Below are 13,661 nucleotides of genomic sequence, written 5' to 3' on the forward strand. Positions count from 1 at the left end.
CAGCAGGCTGAATTGCCACCTCCATCTCCGTCAACTCATGCAGCAAAGTTACCTTTACACCATAGACTGTCTTAATGCAGAAGCCCCATATGCCCATCTTAAAGTCCACTCTACCTCTCTATCTGCCATGGTATTTTCTTTGAGTTCAAAGTACTTTACGTGCGGGCCGGCAGTCTCCCAAAACTCATTATCTAGGAGCACATGTGTGGGTAGTTTCCAAGCAGGAATTGGGCTCTGATGCCTACCCCAACTCATCTGTGGTTAGATAGCATTCGACCCAGATATTCGGCTGTTCGAACAAAGTGGAGCATTTCGAGGCTGCTCAAAAGGAGATCAATTCTCTTTTGAAGCTGATGGACCTACGAGATATGAGAGAACTAGTGCGGCAGTGGGTTGGTTCAGTGAGCACCAGATATCTTGGAGTCTACCATGCAGCACCCACTGTGCTATGGACTGAGCAATCCTGATCTTCTGTGTGCCACAAAGCAGAGGGGTGGACCTGTCCATCTGTATGTTGTGTACGCAGTCAAAGTCTCACCTCAGAGGCTCAGAGTTCATAAATCTTTAATTAGCGTTGGTGGGAGGGATTCCAGAAAGTGAGACTGCCCGAGTTAGGTGCATAGAGCACCACCAAAGCAATGTGTGCACCTTCCAGGTGTCCCTCAACCACCACATATCGCCCGCTGGGTCCACCCTCTGGCACACAATCAGTAGTGGGACTGCGGGTGTGATTCCCAAATCATCATCTCTTCAGCATACGCCGAGTAAATAGTCAGTACCCACCACCTGACCACTCCAGTGGCGCTGTAAGCGTGACAACTCGACCAACATCATGTGTGTTATGTTACGTTAATAAGTCTTCTAAAGCGCTTGATTACCATGAAAGTGTCTTGACAATGGCTTTAATAATGGAGAGAGATTTAAACAGATATGTATCAACTAGCAAGTGCTGAAGAGCCAAGTCTTCAGCTGTTTCCTAAAGCTTAGCAGGTTGGGCGCATTTTTAATGTGTATTGGTAAAGCATTTAAAGCTTTGCAAGTGCCCAGAAAGAAGCTCCTGCCTCTGCAGGTGGATAGTTTAAATCTGGGTACAACAATGTGTTTCACAGAGGCAGATCGTAGAGTTCTAGCTGGGATGCACCAGTTAAAACTCTGTGGAATAAGGCCATAAAGTGCCTTGTAGGCAATGCAGTGTGCAAAGTTCACCTCTGTCTGATAGGGAGCCAGTGCAGATTTTTGATGGCTATGGCTACAGATTGATGTTTAGCTATCTTTAGCAGTAGTCTTGCTGCAGCATTTTGTGGTATTTTTAGCCTACTTAGAATGTACTGATGCTCAGTGAGTAACAGGCCATACCAGTAATCCAGCTTAGACATCACTAGTGATGCAAGAGTATTTTGCAAGTCCACAGGGATAAAAGGAAGGATCTTTTTTAGCATTCTCAAAGTGAGAAATATTGAGTATGACAGAGCACTAGGTTAGTTTGTGGATAAACAGTACGCCCAGATTTTGGGCCTTGGTAACGGGAGCAGGCATAGGGCCCATTTCTGCTGGCCAGCATAATGGTGTCCAGATGGATTTTTGTTGCTCCAAAGAGTATTACTCCAGTTTTGTCTGCATTTAATTTGAGACAATTCCCGCTCATCCAAGAGTTTACTCCCTGCATGCAGTTCTTTATGGCCAGTGATATGACAATCTGGCTGTCATCTGCATAGGACGTCAAGGAAAACCCAAAGCTTTTAATTAGATTTGCCAGGGATGAAATAAATATGAAATAAGGTGGGACTGAGTGAAGAATCCTGAGGAACACCACAGGGAAAGAAGAAAGATTGAGATACAAACTCACCAAGTCTGATAGACTGTTCTCTGTCGGAAAGAAACGATTTCAGTAGGTCCCATGCAGTGCCACTGATATTGATTTCAGATAAATGGTTTTATAGCACTCCATGATATACCGTATCGAAAGCCGCCGAGAGACCAAGCAGTATAAGTAAGGCCCCTTGGCTCCGATCGAGTGCCTGCCTGATCTCTTTGGTTGCTTTGATCAAGGCTCTTTCCGTGCTATGGTCACTGTTGAAACTGAACTGCATGGTGTCCAGATGGTCATTAGATTGATTATGGTCCATTTTTTGAACGTTTATAAACTTCTCGATAATCTTGGAGGGCAGAGGGAGCTGCGATATTGGGCGATAACTGCTAGGGCTTTTAGAGTCCAGAGTTGCTTTTTTTTAAGATTGGAAGACTTGAGGCTCTCTTCCAGATAGATGGAAATTGGCCAGTCAAAGTCATGATCTGGAAGATGACCATAAGTGAGGGCACAATAGTCTTGCCACTGATCCTGCTATCTTTGAAGGGCACAGATCAGATGGAGAGCCAGACGAAGTTACTCTCAGGGAGCTAGTTACTATTCTAGGGTGGGTGGAATAAATGTACAGAAACTCGATCCTTTCTTGCATGTAATGGTGGAAGCCATGATATTATCTGAAATGGAGGTAGAGGAATAGAACAGGTTGTGAACGTCTTCCACCTTTTTCAAAAAGAAGTCTGCTAGGCTATTGCTAAAGGATTGGCTACTTAAGTTAGATGCATCGAATGTATCCATGGTCAGCTTAGTCACTGTTTGAAAAAGTTATTTTGAGGAATTTTTAGCTACCTCTATCTTTCAGTAAGGTAGGAAATTTTCTCTTCTAAAATAAGAGATTTATATGCAGCTAGGCAGAGCTTATATTTGGTCTTCTCAGTCTCGTCATAGTATTGTCTCCAGGTTTTCCCCTGCCATGGCAATATTATTTCTGTGCCTTTAGTTTCGCTGTAAACCAAGGGGCTGAGAGTGTCTTTCGTTTGACTTTACTTAGTTTAGGTGGTGCTAACAGTTGGGCTGCTTTATCAACCAATAATGTATATTGAGAGGCCACCATGTCGCTATTGGTGGATAGAGTGCGATACGAGTTATTGAGTTCTGTAGGTAGACTATCTGGCTGCAGAGTATGCCACACACAAGAGATATAAGTACCTAGTTTGGTTGGGGGCCTATTGGCTGAGGCATTGTATGTCCGCTCTAAAAATCGCACTGTGGTCTGAACATGCTAGGGGGAGAATATGTCTCCTGTAGATAGGCAATGTGGATGTGTCAGCACCTTAGTTATGAGTGAACTCGGTGCATCACCCAGGGGTACCCAATCCCTTACATTCCAAGATAAAAAATTGTAATGGGGAGAGAATCACTACCTCTCATCAAAACCAGTGTGGCACCCACTCATTCCCCCCACCCCAAACTACCCACTGCCCCCACTAGCAACTCATCCGTAACCACTGACAAAGAAGAAAGTGTGAACAAACAACCATAAACCCATTCACCCCCAACTCCCCTCCTCAGGACAAAGCAAGCGCAAGCCCATGACCAATAACAAACCATAAAAAAGTCAAGCAAAGTCCACCAGTGATACCCATGCATTCCACAGGATACATCCCCACTGTGCCCAAACAGTTACAGCAAGGAGAAAAATAGGTTATAGTGCCATTACCCAGATTACTAGTTCAGCAGTCATTGGGGTAAGAGCCAGATCAGCTCTGAGTTCCGGGGGAATGTCCATCACAGTGTGCAACTGTTCTCCATCCAAGAAGGACCATGACCGGGCAAGGGGAGCTCGGGCCTTGCTGTGACTAGATTCCAGTTCAGATACCGCCAGGGCCCACTCCCTGGTAGCCTGTCCCTCCAATGGCCCGCCAGTTGGGGGGGGGGGCTGCTGTCACTCTCCCCCGGCACCCATCTGGGCTTCCAACGGCAGTGCCACTCTCTTTGTTCCTACCAACTCCCAATCTTCTGTTGGGGATGTGAAAAAAAGTGTGGTGCCAGAGTCCAATACCCGCAGTTTGGCTGGGAACATAAAGGAATAACAGTCTCAAAAGGAAGAGCTGACGCTTGACTGGCATGGAGGGGCTGCTCTGGGACCTAACTAAGGCAAGCCCGTCTGCGCCGGTTTGCGCCTGGCTCGGGCCTAGGGCCAGAACCCCTGGGCTGATTACTGAAGTTAGGCACTCTTTAAAATATTCGGGTGAGGATCTCCACGCCCTTCGCCGACCTAGGAGTAAGGCATGCATGCTGTTCTCCTGTAAAGCACTGACAAGTGCAGATTACTTTCAGTGCCCAAAATGTCTTACCAAAATTTTCAGGAGCACCCGGACGTTGCTTGAACCCAATAAATAACGGGCCACTTCTGCTACAGAGATCTTAAAGCTTCAGTTCGCACTTATCAAAGCTAGGTCATTGATTTAACACAAGTACGATATCACAGGATTTATTACTGATAATAATTTGGATATCCTATTTGTGACTGAACCCTGGGGCGAACAAACATCTGATCTGGATTTTAACATCGCAGTTCCTCATGGGTACAAAGCGATTAGACAGGATAGACATGATAAAAAAGGGGGGGGCTTGCAATCATTCATAAGAGCGAGCCCAATACACATTGTTCACCCGCATCTACACCAGAATGTGAAGTAATCCATTTTTAAATCTCTATTCTTGATCAAGAGACTTTTAATGGAATGCTAATATACCACCCACCTGGCCCCAGAAATAGCTTTCAGATTAAGGTTCTTCCTCTATTAGAATTAGGGCTCCAATCTAAATTTTTCACCATCTTAGGTGACCTGAATTTTCATCTTGATTTACCAGATAATAGGGAAACACGGGAGCTCCTTGACGTCACATCAGAATTAGGACTGCAGCAGCTTATACATGATCCCACCCAATTAGCAGGACACACTTTAGACAAACTGTTTACTAACAACCCAGCCATCTCTAATATATCTATTTCCCCCCCTGACCTGGACTGACCACTGTGCTGTCTTATTTAGTTATAGTCGGCCCCGATCTCACACTGGTAATACGTTTAGCAGTAAGACCCTCGGCAGACTATGGCAAAAAATTGACCAGAGCACACTGGAAAACCAGCTAGTACAAAATCAACCTGCTTTGAACTGGGAAGAAGAAGCTTCAGCCATAAACTACACAGCATAGCTTGAGTCCAACCTTGCTATTGTAGCACCTACCACAGTGATAAATAAAAACAGGAAAGTGCCATCAGCCCCTTGGTTCATGGAAGCCTTACGATTAGAAAAACAAGCCCGTAGAAGGCAGGAAAGAAGATGGAGGAAAAACTATGAAGCATCAGAAAAAGATCAATACAAAGCCTTACTGGCAGATTATAAGAAAAGGTTAATTGCTGAAAAAAAGCCAGTACTTTACGATGCAAATTGAAAAGGCTGGTACGTCCAGCAAGGAACTCTTTAAAACGATAAAAAAACTTATTTCCGTCCCCAAGGATGATACCGCTAATTCAAATCAAAATTTTTGTAACACTCTTGCCCACTTCTTTAAATCCAAGGTGGACCAAATATATGACCAATTTGCCAAGCACAAATCTATCGCTAATGACATAGTACAAGTAGCTACAGGTAAAATGTCGTTTGTAGATTTCTCCTCGGTCTCCTCCAGTCAAATAGCTACACTTCTCTCATCAACCAAATCAGGATCCCCAGATGATCCCTGTCCCCCTAGGATCCTTCAAAGCATCAGTCATATTATTAGTCCACTTCTAACTAATATGTTGAATCCGATGCTATCACAAAGGTTCTTTCCTTCGATATGGAAACAGGAATGCATACTGCCTCTTTTTTAAAAAACGGATTTGGACATAACTGATCCAGTCAACTACCGTCCTATTGCAAGGCTCCCACTTCCCGCAAAGTGTTTTGAGAAACTGTTAAATACTGATTTCTCCACCTTCATTGCAGAGAATCAAATCTTGGATCAGAGTCAGTTTGGTTTCAGAGCGGGTCATAGTACCAAGACCACTCTAGTAAAAACTACTGAGGAAATCCGTAAGACTCTAGATGGTGGAGGGTCGACAGCCCTCGTTCTCCTCGACCTGTCCACGGCATTTGATACCGTGGACCATATGCTTTTGGTTGAGCGCTTAAAAACCATAGGGATAGGAGGAAGGGCCCTCTGCCTTTTAACCTCATTCCTTTCGGATCAAACTCAATCTGTGCAATTGGACAATTTTAAATCTGCACCTTTTATTTTGCCATGCGGGGTGCCTCAGGGGTCCTCTTTAAGCCCTATGCTTTTTAATATTTATGTTTCCGAATTAGCATCCTGGATTAGAAGCTTTGATTTAATTCCCACCTACTATGCCGACGACACTCAGTTGGTTATTTCAGCAGTAGACAAGGACATCAACTACTCTATCCAACTTCATGACTGTATGGTCACCCTGAGCAACTGGATGGGTAGGCACTGCCTGAAGCTGAACTCAGGAAAAACTGAGGTGGTGTTATTTGGAAACCTTTCCCCTCAGTGGTCACCAGTTTGGTAGCCAGACACACTAGGCCGTACTCCTACACCAGTAGCCAAGGCAAAGAATTTGGAGATCGTCATAGATGATAAACTCAACATGAAGTCCCAAGTTTCTAAGGTGGTCTCCTCCTCCTTCCTCACTATCAGAATTGTACTTAAAATCCTGCCTTTTATCCCCATAAATACAAGAAAAACAGTACTGGCCTCCCTTGTCTTATCCGAATTGGATAACTGCAATGGGTTGTATATTAACTTACAATCCAATTTACTTAGAAGGTTGCAGACAGTACAAAACACCGCGGCTAGACTGGTGTTGGATGTTCCTAAATGCCAGTCCATCAGAGCAGGCATTTCTGGAATTGCACTGGTTACCAGTTGGTCAGTGGATCAAATTTAAGGCTCTTTGCACTGCATACAAGGCATTGCATAGAGAAGGACCACAATTTCTGTTGGATCTTTTTAGCTGGTATTCTCCCAACAGATCGCTTCGTTCAGCAAATGCCTACCTGATGCCTACCCCTAGAATCAAAAGGACTAACTCGGGGGAAGGAGTTTCAGCTACAACACTATAAAGGAATGGAACGCCCTTCCACTCTCCCTTAGGAAGACTTCATCCCTACTTGAGTTCAGGAAACTGCTCAAGACATGGATTTTTAGAAATTAGCGTTTCTTGACACAGCATGGCAGACCGCGAGCGCATAGATACCTCCGGGTTGTAGTGCGCATAATAAATTGTTATAACATAACATAACCTCATATCTGCTATGTAATTCGGATAAATGTTCACTGGGCTATTTTCCACCTGCTAGGAGCCTTACATGTGCGTAACCTGCAAAATGTGGCCCCGGTAATTAAAGAGCCATGCCACCACCGGTTGCGGGGAGAAATGGGTGGAGGCAGCCTGCCAGGCACCCTGTGTGCGTGTTCCACAGAGCAGAAAGTCTATATCTGCCCTTGCAGTACCATGTTGAGCAGTCAGTCCTTGAGGAGAAGGTCCATGTTGGGGCCTTCCGCCCCCCTCCGAGAGCACACTATGCAAACATTGTTACACCACAATCTGTCCTCGGCCTCATTCACTCTGTAACTCAGTAGAGTCACCCTTCCTGAAGGGCCTTCAGCTGAGACTGCATGTCTATCATTGAGGGACACGGCCCAGCTAGTGCTAACTAATTGGATTCCCCTCTGTCTTTAAGCTTAGCTTGATCTGCCCTAATTATCTCATCTCAACCATCAGTGCATCAAACTTAGAGTCAAGCATGGCCTTAACGTTTCTGATAGCCCCAAGGAGCTCTTCAAACATGTCCACAGACATGGGCCCATCTGCCTGGTTGTGAGGGCCTCCACCCTCCGGAGGGAGAGCACATTGTGGCGCCCTCCCCCTAGCCTCCAGTCCGCCCTTTAGGCCTTGTTACTTAACTATGATGAGTTGGTGAGGGCTCAATACAGAAAGTAATTAGGGCTGAGGATATTGATGGGGTGCCCAAAGCTAGATCCCCAGTGGCTGTTGCAGCAGCAATATCCCCGTCGCCGGCAGTGAACTCACTCAGGTTCCAGGCATGAGTGTGACCCACAATTGGGCAGCAATGCAGGATGGACACAGGGACCAGCGTAGCTGCAGCAACCACCAGTACCTCACTGCATGCGGTACCACTTCAATCTAGTGGCAAAGAAGGCCTGGGCGATAAGGATGTCAACACACCCACCTACAAGTCCACTTGCAAGATCCCCTATCAAACCAGCCGAGAGCCATTACAAACCAGTATGATTCAGGGATATTCTCATAAACAACAATCTAGCAAACTGGGCTCATGCTGCCATCCACGGCCCGCACTCTACAGCAGCACGGGCCAGAGTCAGGGTCATCATAGGGGCCAGTCACACCTCCTCTATGCCAGGGCCACATAACCCTTTTAAAAAGTACAGTCACTGCCTCAGCCTAGGTCACATCCTCATGGTACCTCCAGAAAGAAAGCAAAGTTGCTCCCACACCATCACATGGCCCAGCCCTGCTCATGATCAGGTCCACAATGCTGTACCCTGACTCACCAGCAAGAGAAGAAGAAAATGGGGTGGGGGATACTTCAACCTCCCACAGCATGGCCCAATTGCTGCTATTTCCATCCAGTGGTCCTCTCCCGCAGGGCGGTATGGTAAACAAGAATCCTGAACCCTGAGCAAAAGGGGAGCCCCAGAGGCACAGCCTCAGATGGGGAGCCCCAGGCAGCCAATCCAAGGCCGATGCAGGCCGTGTTGACTAAGCCCAAAATGGAAGACCACCCGATGCAGCTCAGACAGTCCTGGTCCGACCTTACTATCGACCGTCAACGGGTGGTGTCCATATACTCAGGGGTTTTGATAGTTCCACACCGCATGACACCCTAGGTGTGCACCAAGTTGCTCCTTGGCCCTGTACGAGGGGCCGAGCTCCTCTGTCAGCCACGAGGCCACACAGGCAATGTAGGCCTATGGGTCAGGCCATTTGCATTGCTGCCTCCGCTACAGGGAAGCACCTTAACCCCGCCATCCTGCCTCCAGCTCTGCCACTGAAGAAGAGGGCACGGTGCCGACATAGTCGAGTCGTGTGGGTTAGCTATTTGGCAGGATGGTGTCGGGTGGGCGAGAAGTGCGGAGCTCCTTCTTCGTGTGTCTGTCTCATTTACCATCTTGGCCACGCCCGCTCATGTATGAACTCATTACCCCAATACATTTAGTTATGTGGAAATAGTGGTCTTTGAATAAATCTAATTTTATAAGCATATATAAGCAACTTATTAATTATTATGGAAAAATATGTTCATCGACAGGTCAAGAATTACCATTTTTACGCGTATTCAGCATTTTTCGATTCAAGGTTGTTTTTCAAGTGGCAGTGCTTTAGCCATTCTAAGGCCTAGCTCGAGTAAATAGTATAGGTTAGATTTGTATGCATACTAAACACGTTATTTTCATAAAAGTTTGCACATTAATTCTGCACATTTAATTATAACCAATATTATTTTCTTGTTAAATTAAAAATCTCTTTCTCTATCCCCCACCTGATGGTAAGATTAACCATTACATTTTCTACATAGATGAATCTTTGGAGTTTACGGTCACTCTCATTTGTCTTTTCTCTTTCTTTTCAAACTCTCATATTGTTTTGCCTTTCTGTATTCATCATAAATGTGATCATTTATTGTTTAATCACTTTCCAATCTTCTGTCTCTTTCTCTTCTTCTAATACAAAATGTACAACATTCGTAAATGGCGGACAAGGTCAGTATGCAAATACCTATGGTTAATATTGGCACAAAAATTGCTCTAATAATCCATTTTCCAGCTATTACAAACCAATTTCCAATTACATAACCTCCTTTGCTTCCATTTTGTAAAACAGTAAGTGTCTCTAATGGTTCTAATTCAGGTTAAAACTCAGAAATTTACTTTGAGAACTCTAAAATGTTCTTACTTTCCTCAAGTAAGTATGCAAAGCAATGCTGAACTTTCAGCATCTTGCAGTCGCTGCCTTTCTGTGCGAGTAAAATGTCTAATGCTAGGCAATTTTGTAAAACCATTAATCTAATAACTACTAATTCTGTTTTTATAACTAATAAAGGTCAAGAAGTGCTGGTTGCCAATTTGTCAACATCTGTAGAAAGCTTTTGAATTTTCTCATCATTTAAAATAACTCCTACTGGTGGTATGATTGCGGCAAAAATGCCTCCATCTTGTTGTGTTCCAATACCTATACTACGTGTGTGTCTATGTGATGGTATCATTGTTAAAGCTTCTATACTATATGCATGATAGATCTTGGAAAAATGCAAAGCTAAGTACCAAGTACCGTTCCAGTCAGTTAGCAATTGAAAATATACCATTGGGGTTAATGTTCTCTGATTGTCATTAAATTTAAACTGAAATGTATCCCCCAAATGATATATCAAAATACTCTCATTTAGCTGTACACTGTTTATTGCTTTATGTCTCGTATGTTTCTTTTTTTTTTTTTAAATAACTAATACAATTATTTGAAATGGGTAAAAAATTACTCTGTTGACATGCAAAACAAACTCCAAGAATTACTGTTTTTTCCAGGTGTAAAATTTGCCATGTACCTTCCGTAATTTCAAATGTATGTTCACAGCTATTCTTACATGCCTCGTTCTACTTCTTTATTTGTAAATGCACATTTTTCCTTTCTGTCTTCTAATTTCAATTTTGGATAAATCATTTTCTTTTTGAATTTATCTTCTTTCTTCCAAAACATTTTTTAAAACGTCTTCCTCTCCATTTTTACTGTGTGAAATTATTGTGTTTCTTCCCTCCAATGTCATGATAAATGCCTTTTCTAAGGGTCTCATTTTTGTATTCCTTAGCACTATCTATAGGCATGAATGGTCTGAAGTAATAAAGGATTTGTACATTTCTTTTGCTTGTGAGTATAAATTCATGCTCTTTGCAAACGGAAATCTAGAAAAAAACAAATCCCTCCGTATAGGGGGACTAGACAGGATTGCACATTACCCCTGATCCTGTTTGTTTTTGCGGTTGAACCCTTGGCAGCAACCATTCAGAGAGATACAGATGCACATTGAGGGCATGCTTTTTGTTGGTGAATCTTAGGAACAACCTTGGGTTTTGACTTAAAAGGCAGCAAGGCCAAGTCAATATGTAGTTAACACAACGAAAGTACTGCCAATGCTGCACTAGATATGAAGAAGATACTTTGAATCATGGACTGAACAAAACAGTACCACTATAAACCACTTTTTCCGTTTGATTTTAATCAACAATTTTTTAAGTTCAGTGTTTCATTTGTTGGTGAATAGCATACAATCCATCTCTTCAAAGATGACGTCCTCCTTACAGTGATAAACACCATGCGTTCAATCCTAAAAGTAATGGAGGCTCTGTGTGCCTATGCTCCGATATCTGAATTCCAAGTGAACCTCGGAAAGTTGGGTCTAGAGTTATCCCCTGAGGTGCGCGCTGAACTCTCTGCCCAGCTTCCATTGCGTTCGGCTGCAGGCAGAGGACTTATGTATCTGAGGGTCTTTATTGCCCCACGTTTGTGTCAGCTTTCTGCCTCTAATTAATTAAGCGCACCCTTTTACTGCAATTAAAGCAAACTTGACACATTGGAAACTCCTGTAAATTTCTTGGCTGGGGAGATTGGCTCAAAAAAAGGGGACACTGTTCCTACGGCCAGGCGCGAAATGTCACCCAGCCCAAAAAGAAGAAAAGAGAGAGAAGAGTGAAGAGAGAAGAGTGAAAAGAAATCCTAGGTGAAGGACCCATTCACACACCTGCATGCAACATCCGGCAGTCCTCAGAAGATCTCCGAAAAAGTGACCCTTCGGGGGGCCCGTAGGGAATTGCAGCGCCGGCCCTACGAGCAGCACTGCCCGATGATGAAGCATGACATCCTTCGGAGTGTGTGAGGGCATTAGAGGACATAGAGTAGTCTTCCATTAGCTGAATGGGTCCTTCACCTAGGATTTCTTTTCACTCTTCTCTCTCTTTTCTTCTTTTTGGGCCTGGGTGACATTTCGCGCCTGGCCGTAGGAACAGTGTCCCCTTTTTTTGGGTTTATATATTGTTATAGGGAGCATGGACACTGGACCTTAATCAGCTCTCTGGTTCCCCTTTTTCTCTTGTTTCTGATACATGGGGAGATTGGCAGACATTAACCAGAAAGGGCTCCCCAGATTGCTTTACCTCTTTCAGGTGCTCCCAGTCAAGGTACCCAAGTGCTATTTAAAATGCTTGCAGAAGTCCATCGGCTTCTTTGTATGGGATGGAAAGAGAGATAGAGTTTTACTAACAGTGTTGTGAAACTCTAAGTGCCGGGGAAGGATTGACGCTCCCAGATATTAAAAAGTACTATAATGTGGCCCAGATTTGGGCTTTCTTTCGAAGGTCCCTTTTCGAAATAGAATGCCATTGATGCATATGGAGGTGGCAATGATGGTCCGGGACCCATGGGCTCTGCCAAGGCTGCAGAAGATGGCTAGGCTGGCAGCTTGTTATGTCTCCGAGATTCTGCGACCGCATTCAAGATATGGGGCATGCTCTCTAGAACATGCCTTTTAACTTATTTCCCCTCTCTCTTTACACCACTATATGGCATAAAATACTTTACTCTGGTACAGAGGTGGGGGGAGTTTTGTACCATGGTGGTGATGTTATGGAATTCGAGGTGTAAGAAATACTTCTCTCCAGCTGAGACAGAGAGGATGCTTCATTAACGGTTGCCTCATTGGCGCCCAGTGTCATGCCTTTCTGAAACAATCTCCCCTGTGAGTGCAAAATCTGATCCATTTCCCCAATAAGGAGAATTAACATCTGTTTCAATTCAAGCAATTCAGCTTTCAATTCCATGATAACTGAGAGGCAAATAGCTGTGTCAGGGGCTGCTTGTACAAAACAAATTTGGCATGGCCCCAGGTCACCCTCATGTGTAGCTTGCAAGTCTCTCTCATCCACCAACAAAGGGAGGAACCTACTTTGGCAAACAATTGGCGTAACAGGGAGTGACACTATGTCCTCTACTTCCTTTGGTGGATCAGGAATTGTATGTTGGATAAGGGTTTTAACACTGTTTTTTTTAAAGTAACTTGGAATTTGTTTAGGGCGTTTTCTCTCTTAAGAAACAGTATGGGCAGTGACAGCCCCTAATGAGGATTCCACCTTCTCGATTAACTGATCGATCTCATTTAAGGTTTGACTATTCATTTGTCGGGTAGCTTTACTATATTTGGCAACCCTTAGAGCCAGTTCCACAGCCTTGTGCTTCCACATGTTCTAGATAGCCTGCTACGAGAAAAAGATGTCAAACCCAAGCCCCACCTTATTCCTTGATGGTTACAAAAAATAAGTGAATAATAGTGTAACCCTGCTGATCCCGCCTTCAGACCTGAACCCATCTTTCAGTAGCAACCCTGCTGGAGCCCTTATGTTGACTCTAGCCAGATGCACAGGCCTCTAAGTGTGAGAGCACATTCAGTCTTTATCCAGGCACACACGTGCACAAACACAGATCTCCAGATCAGATTAGATCTGTGCTTAATTTGTAAAATATTAAGTGTCGGGGCTCTGACCAGGAGGCCACTGCAGCTTGCACCACCCCCTTGTCATCGCTGCCAAAACAACTACTAACCATCTCTCTTGCATGTTAATGCGACAGTTCAGATAATTCCAGGTCCCCAAAGCTAAAGGAATGGCTGGGGAGGAAGGTGTTAGTAATTGTATAATGTATATTGTTTTCCTAAATAACTGTGATACTGCTCATCTCTAAATTCCATGAGAAGCTCCA

This window comes from Triturus cristatus, chromosome 3_2, assembly GCF_964204655.1.
Source record: "Triturus cristatus chromosome 3_2, aTriCri1.1, whole genome shotgun sequence".
In the NCBI taxonomy this organism is placed as follows: domain Eukaryota; kingdom Metazoa; phylum Chordata; class Amphibia; order Caudata; family Salamandridae; genus Triturus; species Triturus cristatus.